Below are 12,121 nucleotides of genomic sequence, written 5' to 3' on the forward strand. Positions count from 1 at the left end.
ATCAATTGATCAATCTTATGGGACAATGCATCTACCTTGCTAGACAGGTCCATGGAATGACTTATTTCACAAATGGTCCCTTTTTTTTGAGAACTCGGGGGTGCTTGACGAGAACAGGAAGCATGGTGGAGGGAGTTTTCATTAAGATTTTCAAATAATTGCCATGTTTCATGCTCATTTTGAAGCATGAATGTCCCCCCGCATGCAGCATCGATCATCTGACGGTTTCGTTCAGTCAAACCGTCATAAAAACATTGCACTAGCTGCCACTTAGGTATTTGATGATGAGGGCATTTACGGATTAGGTCCCGAAATCTCTCCCAAGTTTCATGAAATTCTTCTCCCTCGGTTTGGGAGAAGCTTGTAATGGCACGTCTAAACTGGTTCGTTCTTCCTATGGGAAAGTATTTTTTAAGGAATTCTTGTTGCATTTGATCCCAAGAACGAATCGAGTTAGCTTCTAAAGAATTCAGCCATTGTTTGGCTCTATCTTTAAGGGAGAAAGGGAATAATCTAAGTTTCAGAGCATCATCAGTGAAGTTCTGAATCTTGACAGTGGTGCAAATCTCAAGAAATTCATCTAGGTGTTTATATGGTTCTTCGTTGGTGAGCCCATAAAAAGATGGGAGCATTTGGATCACACTAGACTTTATTTCATATTGTACCGCTGCTACCTCAGGTAATCGAATGCAAGATGGGGAAGTGTAAATGGTGGGAGTAAAGTACTCCCTCAGGAGTTTGGATTGTTCTTCAGCCATCTCAGGAGGTGGGGATGATTCTAATGTTTTGATCTCAGCTCGAATATTTCTAAGGGTCCGTTCTATTTCAGGGTCAAAAGGTAATAGGTCACGTACTCTAGAACGACTCCCTTGCATACACTAGTACTTGATCAGTCAAGCATGCAATAAAAGATAAACACATCAATCCTTGTATTTGTCCTAAAATCACTAGACAGCTCCTAACTGGTTTGAAGAGGGCACCTAGGCCTCCAATCCGGTCTAATGTGTAGGGTTCTAGCATGTCATAATGGGCAGCGGAAGCTAGGGATTTTAAAAATTTTCTTAATAAAGTCCCTATGCATGAAACCCTTTTAAGCCTAGATCACCTTAATGATTACAATCAAATAATATAAAATAAATGCAGAATTAGTAGAATACCTCAAATGCTAATCCAAAGTGTACAATCTCCACGAGGCGTCCAAGTGTCCGCCCTCCAATGGTGATCCACACGAAAACTTGATCAAGACTTTAGCTCCAAAGACTTTTGATCCTTAATGCAGAATTCTTCTAAAGAACTCTAATGGCTTGCTTTCCTTCCTTTCTATTTTTCTTTAGCCTTCTAAAATCACTTCTAATCCTTTTGTCCTAAGGAAGACCACCTTGTCTTGGCTTAGGACACACTAGAAGCAATGTTAGAAAGAAAGAAACTAATGTAAGAAAGAAGGGATATGAGAGAGAGAGTTGGATTGATTTCCGATGATTAGAAAACACCGGGAGCATTCCTATTTATAGATGGCGTGGGGATGCATCACCAAAGGATGCATCCCATCCACACATCCTTCAGATGGGGCGTGATAAGAGGAGAGAAGGCGCCACAAAAATAGGGAGAGGCGTATCAAAAGTGGTTAGGCTAAGATCAAGCGCTTATGATGTGGCGCTTGATTCCGTAAGCACCTCTTCATGAAAATGCGCCGTACTCTTCCCTTTCTTCACTTCTTCTCACGCAAGAAAAATAGGAACCAACCTTATCCATTCATCAAGGGTTGATGATGATCCAAAGGCCATGAAAAAAGGCGCCATATATCCCTTAGGCGTGATGAAGAGAGAAGAGAGAGAATGGATAAGATCAAATAAATGGTTCATCCTTATCCATTTAATCTTCACGTATTCTCTCTCTTTCCTTCACCTATTTTTCATCTCCACGCCTCCCAATGATATCCATCACGTCATCATGATCTCCCATCATCCTATGATGAAAATCCAATGGCTCCAATTCATGGTGCCATCCATTTGATCCATCTCTTCATCCAAATGTTGATCCAACGGTCAAAAATAAAGGATTTATCAAATCTAATCCAATTAGACTCAAACCAAGCCAATTAGGTGCCAACTCTTGGCTAACCCATATTAGAATATGATCTAATCAAATTAGATCAATTAAGAATCAGATTCGAATCCAATTCGAATCAGATTCGAATCCAGTTCGAATCAGGAGCTAAGGTTTGCAACACCTGCTAGGATGTTTATCTTGCAAACATGATCTAATCCAATTAGACCCTTGATAAATTTTCTTGTGTGTGACCCATTGGGTTCCATACTTAGCCAGCAATAGGTGTGAGTGCGAGTTGACCCAACTTGATTAGAACTCTTCTAATCGATTTAAGTCTAAACTGCGCGAACCCGAACTTAACAATTAGAATCCTTTCTAATTGGTGATCGAATTAAACTCTTTAATTCGATCAAACCTATAAGACAAGATTGACGTCTAGCAACGTGTCATGTCTACCCGGAAAATATGGAATTTGGTAGAAATACCAAAAATACCCTTCAGTGGCAAGTTACCATGCAATTCAATCCTTTAATCAAACTGCATCCCAAATATGTATATGAGTATGAATATATGTCAAACTCAATTTCATATTCATATTTTTCTCAATCTTTTAATGATAATTCAAATAATGAAACATTAGAAACTCTTTTTAATTTTCATTCTGCTTTGATCAAAGGCTTCCTGAATTATCATATGATTAGAATAAATAGGATGCTATCTTCTCTTACTAGAAGTGATTAATTCCTTGTTGACCTACTCATAATCTTCGTACACAATCCACCATATCCAGAAGACCTCGTACATAACTTATTGTCATGAATGAGTGTAAACCAAAACATAGGTTCATGTGCACAAGATACCATGGTGATCTCAGGTCAAAGGATCAGTTGCACAACTCCCACTAAGAGAATCATCTTTTGACATGTAAGTAAGACTTCATAAGATTTCTCTTTGTAGGTCAATTCAGTGAACTCATTCTTCTAATGAGCACCCATATCTTTGTATTAGTGTCTCCACACAAATGATTGTGAGATCAATCATCCTCTGCATCGAGCATACATAAGACATGCCAGTTTTTCCGGTAATCATTGATCCCCGACTCAATGTACCAATGACTGGGAATATTTAAGATTAGGATTTTAGGATTTTAAGTCTCACTAGTATGATCTCATCATAGTCTTAAAACCATTGCCCTAATCTAAGAAGTTTATCATAAATATAATCAACAGCATATGATAAAACATAATGCCTTTATTCATATTTAAATGTCATGTACATGATTTGGACAAATCAAAAGAAAAACCCTTCGCAATACATATTGCGATTGGCTTGTAGGGCATCTACTCTTTCAATCTCCCACTTGCATTAAAGCCAATCGCTCTTATATTTTATCCCCATACAATCGAGGTGGCGATCGAACTGCTGTTGTGGTAGAGCTTTAGTGAACGGATCTGCTAGGTTGTTCTTGGTGTCTACTCGTTCAATGACTATGTCTTGTCTCTCGACAATCTCTCGAACAAGATGGAAGCGTCTTAGAATGTGCTTGGATTTCTGATGAGACCTTGGTTCCTTCGCTTGAGCAACAGCTCCAGTGTTATCACAATAAACTGGGACTGGTCCAGCAATCTCGGGAACTACTCCTAACTCAGAGATGAACTTCTTCATCCAGACAGCTTCCTTAGCGGCTTCACTTACAGCAATGTATTCTGCCTCAGTAGTTGAGTCAGCTACAGTTTGCTGTTTGGAACTCTTCCAGCTCACTGCACCACCATTTAGGGTAAAGATATACCCTGAAGTGGACTTGCTATCATCTGGATCTGATTGAAAACTAGAATCAGAAAATCCTTCTAGTTTCAACTCAGATCCTCCATAAACTAGAAAAATATCTTTAGTCCTTCTCAAGTACTTAAGAATATTTTTCACAACTATCCAATGATCCTCTCCTGGATCAGCCTGAAATCTACTTGTTATGCCTAAGGCATAAGCAACATCAGGCCTAGTACATAGCATAGCATACATAATCGATCCTACTGCCGAAGCATAGGGAATAGAATTCATTCTATTCCTCTCTTCAGATGTCTTAGGAGACATCTTCTTAGAGAGACGTATGCCATGACTCATAGGCAAATAACCTCTTTTACTTTCTTCCATGCTGAATCTTTTCAGCACATTATCTATGTACCTAGACTGGGACAAGCCTAGCATCCTTTTAGATCTATCCCTATAGATCTTTATACCAAGTATATAGGATGCTTCTCCCAAGTCTTTCATGGAAAAGCTTTTTGACAGCCAAGTCTTGACCGATTGTAACATTGGAATATCATTTCCAATGATCAGTATGTCATCTACATACAATATTAAGAAGACAATGGCACTCCCACTAGTCTTCTTGTACACACATGGTTCATCCACATTTTTGATAAAACCAAACTCTTTGACTGTTGTATCAAAACGGATGTTCCAACTCCTCGATGCTTGCTTTAATCCATAAATGGATCTCTTCAGCTTGCATACTTGATTTGCTCTCTTACTTGAGACAAATCCTTCTGGCTGTGTCATGTAAACCTCTTCCTCAAGATAACCATTAAGGAAGGCGGTTTTGACATCCATCTGCCAGATTTCATAATCATAGTATGCAGCTATTGAAGCAAAATCCGAATAGATTTGAGCATAGCTACTGGCGAAAAAGTTTCATCATAGTCAATTCCTTGCTTTTGCCTGAAACCTTTTGCCACCAATCTAGCCTTGTAGGTTTTTACTTGGCCATCTGCTCCAATCTTTTTCTTATAGACCCATTTGCAACCTATAGGGTTTACACCCTCTGGTGCATCAACCAAAGTCCATACTTGGTTGGTATACATAGAATCTATTTCGGATTTCATGGCTTCTAGCCATTTGTCAGAGTCATTACTCTTGACAGCTTCCGAATAGGTCAGAGGATCATTATTCTGAACAATGTGGGCTTCATCATTTTCAATGATGAACCCATACCTCTCAGGTGCTCTTCGCACTCTATCTGACCTTCAGAGAGGAGATGTGTGTTGTGGTTGTACCTCATCAATGGGTACATCTGGTTGAAGAATTTCTTGTGTTTCTATTTGTAGGTTTTGAACTTCTTCAAGTTCAATTTTTCTATCCTTGCCCTTTTCTAAGATAAACTCTTTTTCTAAGAAAATGGCATGCCTACCTACAAAAACTTTTTGTTCGATAGGATGATAGAAGATGTATCCTATACTATCTTTAGGATAACCTACAAAAATACATTTATCTGATCTAGCACTTAGCTTGTATCCAAAATTTCTTTTGACATAAGCTTGACAACCCCATATCTTAAGAAACTTAAGATTAGGCTTCTTTCCTCTCCATATCTCATATGGAGTGCTAGGTACAGACTTAGAAGGTACCCTGTTTAATATTAGTGCAACGGTCTCTAGGGCAAAACCCCAGAAGGAAATAGGAAGATCAGTAAAGCACATCATGGACCTTACCATATCTAATAGAGTACGATTCCTCCGTTCAGCTACACCATTTAATTGTGGCATATACGAAGGTGTCCATTCAGAGAGAATGCCCTTTTCTTTAAGCTGATTTAAAAACTCACTAGAAAGGTATTCACCGCCTCGATCAGATCGAAGGATTTTAATACACTTTCCGATTTGTTTTTCAACCATACTTTGATACTCTTTAAACTTATCAAAAGCTTCGGATTTATGTTTCATAAGATACACATATCCGAACCTTGATAAATCATCAGTGAATGTGATGAAGTAAGAGTATCCACCTCTAGCTAGAGTTGTCATAGGACCACATACATCTGTGTGTACAAGTCCTAATAACTCACTTGCCCTTTCTCCATGTCCAGTGAATGGAGACTTAGTCATTTTACCCATAAGACAAGATTCACAAGTTCCTAATGATTCATAATCATAAGGATCAAAGAACTCTTCTTTGTATAACTTGTTGATTCTTGATTCACTTATGTGACCAAGTCGGCAATGCCAAAGAAGGGTGTTATTCACTTCCTCTCTCTTTCTTTTATTGCTTTTATTAATATGAAAGACATTGTCATTAAGTAATAAAACAAGAAGACCATTTTTCATAATGCCATTGCAAAGATGCTTATTAGAAAAATAAATAGAGCAACCATTGCCCTTTCCATTAATTTCAAATCCTTTCTTTAACAACAAAGGAATGAAAATTACATTTCTAATAATTTTGGGCATATAATAACAATCTTCTAATTGTAGGAGCTCTCCCGAAGGTAACTCTAAGTTGTAGGTTCCAACAGCTTCAGCCTGGATGGACTCTCCTCCAGCGCCATACAGCTCGAAGTCACATTTCTTCAAAATTTTAATTTTCTGTAGTCCATGCAAAGATTTGCAAATGTGAAAACCACAGCCGGTATCCAATACCCATGAATTTGAATTTGAAGAACTTAATGACAAGTTGGCATGTAACATAAACATACCTTTTGATGCAACTCTTGCATCGGTCTTCATACTTGCAAGAAAACTCTTGCAATTCCTTTTCCAGTGGCCAGCTTTGCTGCAATGAAAACAGGTACTTGATCCGGAGTTTTTCTTTCCTTTTTTCTTTTTGATGCTACTCTTGGGGTTCAATCGTTTCTTAGAACCCTTATTTCCCGATTTCCTTTTAGAAGTGCCATCTATAAGGAGGAGTGGACCTTTATCCTTCTTAATATGGCCTTCAGCTGTTTTGAGCATATTTAACAGCTCGGGCAGGGAGGTGTTCAGCTTGTTCATGTGAAAGTTCACAACGAACTGAGAGAATGAATCAGGCAGTGATTGCAGGATCAAATCCTGACTGAGCTCACTATCCATAGCAAAACCTAATTGACTTAATCTAGTGATTAAGTCTATAACCATAAGAACATGGTTTTGCACTGGAGTTCCTTCATTCATTTTAGCACGGAACAACTGCTTAGATATCTCATACCTAGCAGTCCTGCTTTGTTCTCCATACAACTCTTTTAAATTGAGAAGTATGGATTGAGTGTCCATGCCTTCATGTTGCCTCTGTAATTCATTGCTCATAGAGGCAAGTATGATACATTTGACAGTCAAACTGTCATTTTTCAACATCTTATGTGTGGCAACCTCCTCTTCTGTAGCATCATCCCCTAGATCTCCAAGATCAGGGGTTTCAAGTATATAGAAAATTTTCTCCTGAGTGAGTACTATCTTTAAATTCCTCAACCAGTCCACATAGTTTGGTCCGGTCAACTTGTTGGCATCTAAGATGCCTCTTAGTGAAAGTGAAGCCATTTAATAATTCTACATATGCAAGAACATAACTAATATAAGCAGACCAATCATGATGACATGTTTGCAACTAGATAAGGACTTTAATCTAATTTGTCTCCTACTATTTTTATCGAATATCATAGCCCTCTTCTATGATAAACGTGAAAATATAATTTTTCTTAGTAGGGTTGAGATCCTAATTCATCATAAAAAGCCTTGTGTTTACACAACAAACTCTTATGAGTTCAAAGGTAGGAAACTCTTTCCAATTGCATCTCATGCAATTCTCAACTTTATCTTGTCCTCTTAAAATACTTATTGCCTTGTGTTAGCACAACAAACAATAATATTTTAGTTAAGTCAAACCCTTCATTTTCATATAGTCATATTCGAATAATATTGCCCTTGTGGTTACACAACAAGGCAATATATTAAAATATGCCATAAGCATCTTAATGCACCAAGACAGTATAACATCAGTCCCCATTGCAAGTTTTGTGTTAGCACAACAAACTAGCATGGATCTTGACATAATAATATCGAGGCATGAAGGAAGGCTATCAATAGTGTTATATCAACATTAAGCTTATCCATAATAGACAATCAAACAATTGGCCAGGTAAGCAGGTGGGAGGCTCCCCTTACTCAAAGAGTAAGGTCCTAATTAAGTAACCACCTTTAGTGCTTTCCTTAGACACCAATTAGATTAATTATTCTAGAATGGGTTAGCTCAAAGTTTTTCAACACTATGACTTAATATAATTTTTATTGAGGGCTTACTAGTCTCTAGCACATTCTTTAATTGTAACATATATTTAACATATCTAAAATAAGCTATCATGCATCATAGCTATCTCATAGCATGTATAAATCTTAAGCAACTAATTAACATGCTTCAACATATTTTCATATGGAAAATATCATATCATGACATTTTATTACATATCATATCATATATGAATCATATATTTCAGCATTTCATTAAGCATATGACATTACTATCTCATAGTAAATTAATAATCATACATCATGCATTATTATTTGATTGAACCAATTAAGGATGGCTCTGATACCACTGTAGGGTTCTAGCATGTCATAATGGGCAGCGGAAGCTAGGGATTTTAAAAATTTTCTTAATAAAGTCCCTATGCATGAAACCCTTTTAAGCCTAGATCACCTTAATGATTACAATCAAATAATATAAAATAAATGCAGAATTAGTAGAATACCTCAAATGCTAATCCAAAGTGTACAATCTCCACGAGGCGTCCAAGTGTCCGCCCTCCAATGGTGATCCACACGAAAACTTGATCAAGACTTTAGCTCCAAAGACTTTTGATCCTTAATGCAGAATTCTTCTAAAGAACTCTAATGGCTTGCTTTCCTTCCTTTCTATTTTTCTTTAGCCTTCTAAAATCACTTCTAATCCTTTTGTCCTAAGGAAAACCACCTTGTCTTGGCTTAGGACACACTAGAAGCAATGTTAGAAAGAAAGAAACTAATGTAAGAAAGAAGGGATATGAGAGAGAGAGTTGGATTGATTTCCGATGATTAGAAAACACCGGGAGCATTCCTATTTATAGATGGCGTGGGGATGCATCACCAAAGGATGCATCCCATCCACACATCCTTCAGATGGGGCGTGATAAGAGGAGAGAAGGCGCCACAAAAATAGGGAGAGGCGTATCAAAAGTGGTTAGGATAAGATCAAGCGCTTATGATGTGGCGCTTGATTCCCTAAGCACCTCTTCATGAAAATGCGCCGTACTCTTCCCTTTCTTCACTTCTTCTCACGCAAGAAAAATAGGAACCAACCTTATCCATTCATCAAGGGTTGATGATGATCCAAAGGCCATGAAAGAAGGCGCCATATATCCCTTAGGCGTGATGAAGAGAGAAGAGAGAGAATGGATAAGATCAAATAAATGGTTCATCCTTATCCATTTAATCTTCACGTATTCTCTCTCTTTCCTTCACCTATTTTTCATCTCCACGCCTCCCAATGATATCCATCACGTCATCATGATCTCCCATCATCCTATGATGAAAATCCAATGGCTCCAATTCATGGTGCCATCCATTTGATCCATCTCTTCATCCAAATGTTGATCCAACGGTCAAAAATGAATGATTTATCAAATCTAATCCAATTAGACTCAAACCAAGCCAATTAGGTGCCAACTCTTGGCTAACCCATATTAGAATATGATCTAATCAAATTAGATCAATTAAGAATCAGATTCGAATCCAATTCGAATCAGATTCGAATTCAGTTCGAATCAGGAGCTAAGGTTTGCAACACCTGCTAGGATGTTTATCTTGCAAACATGATCTAATCCAATTAGACCCTTGATAAATTTTCTTGTGTGTGACCCATTGGGTTCCATACTTAGCCAGCAATAGGTGTGAGTGCGAGTTGACCCAACTTGATTAGAACTCTTCTAATCGATTTAAGTCTAAACTGCGCGAACCCGAACTTAACAATTAGAATCCTTTCTAATTGGTGATCGAATTAAACTCTTTAATTCGATCAAACCTATAAGACAAGATTGACGTCTAGCAACGTGTCATGTCTATCCGAAAAATATGGAATTTGGTAGAAATACCAAAAATACCCTTCAGTGGCAAGTTACCATGCAATTTAATTCTTTAATCAAACTGCATCCCAAATATGTATATGAGTATGAATATATGTCAAACTCAATTTCATATTCATATTTTTCTCAATCTTTTAATGATAATTCAAATAATGAAACATTAGAAACTCTTTCTAATTTTCATTCTGCTTTGATCAAAGGCTTCCTGAATTATCATATGATTAGAATAAATAGGATGCTATCTTCTCTTACTAGAAGTGATTAATTCCTTGTTGACCTACTCATAATCTTCGTACACAATCCACCATATCCAGAAGACCTCGTACATAACTTATTGTCATGAATGAGTGTAAACCAAAACATAGGTTCATGTGCACAAGATACCATGGTGATCTCAGGTCAAAGGATCAGTTGCACAACTCCCACTAAGAGAATCATCTTTTGACATGTAAGTAAGACTTCATAAGATTTCTCTTTGTAGGTCAATTCAGTGAACTCATTCTTCTAATGAACACCCATATCTTTGTATTAGTGTCTCCACACAAATGATTGTGAGATCAATCATCCTCTGCATCGAGCATACATAAGACATGCCAGTTTTTCTAGTAATCATTGATCCCCGACTCAATGTACCAATGACTGGAAATATTTTAGATTAGGATTTTAGGATTTTAAGTCTCACTGGTATGATCTCATCATAGTCTTAAAACCATTGCCCTAATCTAAGGAGTTTATCATAAATATAATCAACAGCATATGATAAAACATAATGCCTTTATTCATATTTAAATGTCATGTACATGATTTGGACAAATCAAAAGAAAAACCCTTCGCAATACATATTGCGATTGGCTTGTAGGGCATCTACTCTTTCATAATGAACCGAGTTGACCAGGTAAGCTCCCAGGTAAGTGGAGGGGTCACGATGCGTTTGCAAAGGTTCCACTTAAAACCCACTTGCCTCGAACAGATGAACTGTCTCTCTTATAGGGACAAAGCTTGCCTAAACATCAACTAAGCCACAGAGCGAAATTGGTTCAACTTTCGGTGATCTTCGTCCTATTGAGCTCGAATGTCCCTAGGAGCCAACGTCTAATTGATTTTAATTAAAGTGACACTATGTGAGATTGAGTTCACCTAAGTTAGGCAAGAATCCGGTGATGAAATCCGGCTCTTATCTTGTTGGGATGATTGCCCTTACTATGTGCGGATTAATTTGTGTATGTGCATAAAGCATGCATTCACACTTTTGCTGAAATTAAAATCAAACAATCACCACAAAATTTCAAGCTAATAATTAATTTAAATAAAAAAGGTTTAGAGGTTATCAAAGGGAATTTTCCCAGCAATTTAAAATTTTTTAAGCAAACCTCTAAAGCATTCCTTTTCCAGCTATTCTTCTTTTGATCATCCTAGATTTTTCCTTCGATTCCTGATCAAATAAGACCAAAAGAAAAATTTAAAAAAAAATTAGTAGAAGAGAAAAAGGAGATAAGAAAAGTAACAATAATAGAAAATAATTTATACATATATATATATATATATATATTTTGAAAATTTTTTTTAATTAATTAATTTTTTTTAATGATAGGAAAAATAACTATGCAAGCAATTCCCGGCAACGGCGCCAAAAATTGATCGGTTCTCAATTTCAAAAGTAAACCACGCAATAGCACGTATCCTGTAGGATAGTGATTACGGATGTCGGTCCACAGGGATTGGAGATAAGTTATTTTTTTTTAAAAATAAATCACGAAGAAGAATTTGCTAACTTGATTTAACTAAATTAATCTATGAGTATGAATTGAAATTTATCAAAGTAGATGGATCTAGGGTTTGGAATCCACCGCGTAGCATTGCATTAGGGACTGTGTTCTTAATTTTTATCTTTTGGTGAGGCATGCAAATTGGCTACAAGCCTTTTAAAATAAAAGTATAAAGAGTGTTAGGAAGATCCATCTTCGGTGTAGCATGAAGTGTCTACCTAAGTATGCTAATCTAGGATGCCGCACACTTCATCTTCCTAGGCATGGATCATCTTAGACTACTTTAGCAAACATGATTAGTAACTAGCATGCTCAAAGTTTAAATATCATAAAGAAATATTTCATTGAAAATAAGAATTTAAACAAGCTCCAAAATAATAAAAAAAATAAGAACTACAATGCCCTGATACATTGCTAGGGCTTCATTCAGCCCTAGACTAGACAT

General features: G+C 37.0%; 1 non-coding gene across 1 annotated transcript; it reads left to right on the plus strand.

The window, feature by feature from the left end:
- The first annotated feature begins 276 nt into the window (after positions 1 to 276).
- Positions 277 to 382, plus strand: LOC149751334 (small nucleolar RNA R71). The gene has a single exon (XR_016398419.1). It is a non-coding gene; the product is annotated as a small nucleolar RNA R71 (small nucleolar RNA).
- Positions 383 to 12,121: the final 11,739 nt, after the last annotated feature.

This window comes from Phoenix dactylifera, chromosome 14 (assembly GCF_051530095.1).
Source record: "Phoenix dactylifera cultivar Ajwa chromosome 14, Ajwa_hap1_PhDact_Kaust_v1.1, whole genome shotgun sequence".
In the NCBI taxonomy this organism is placed as follows: domain Eukaryota; kingdom Viridiplantae; phylum Streptophyta; class Magnoliopsida; order Arecales; family Arecaceae; genus Phoenix; species Phoenix dactylifera.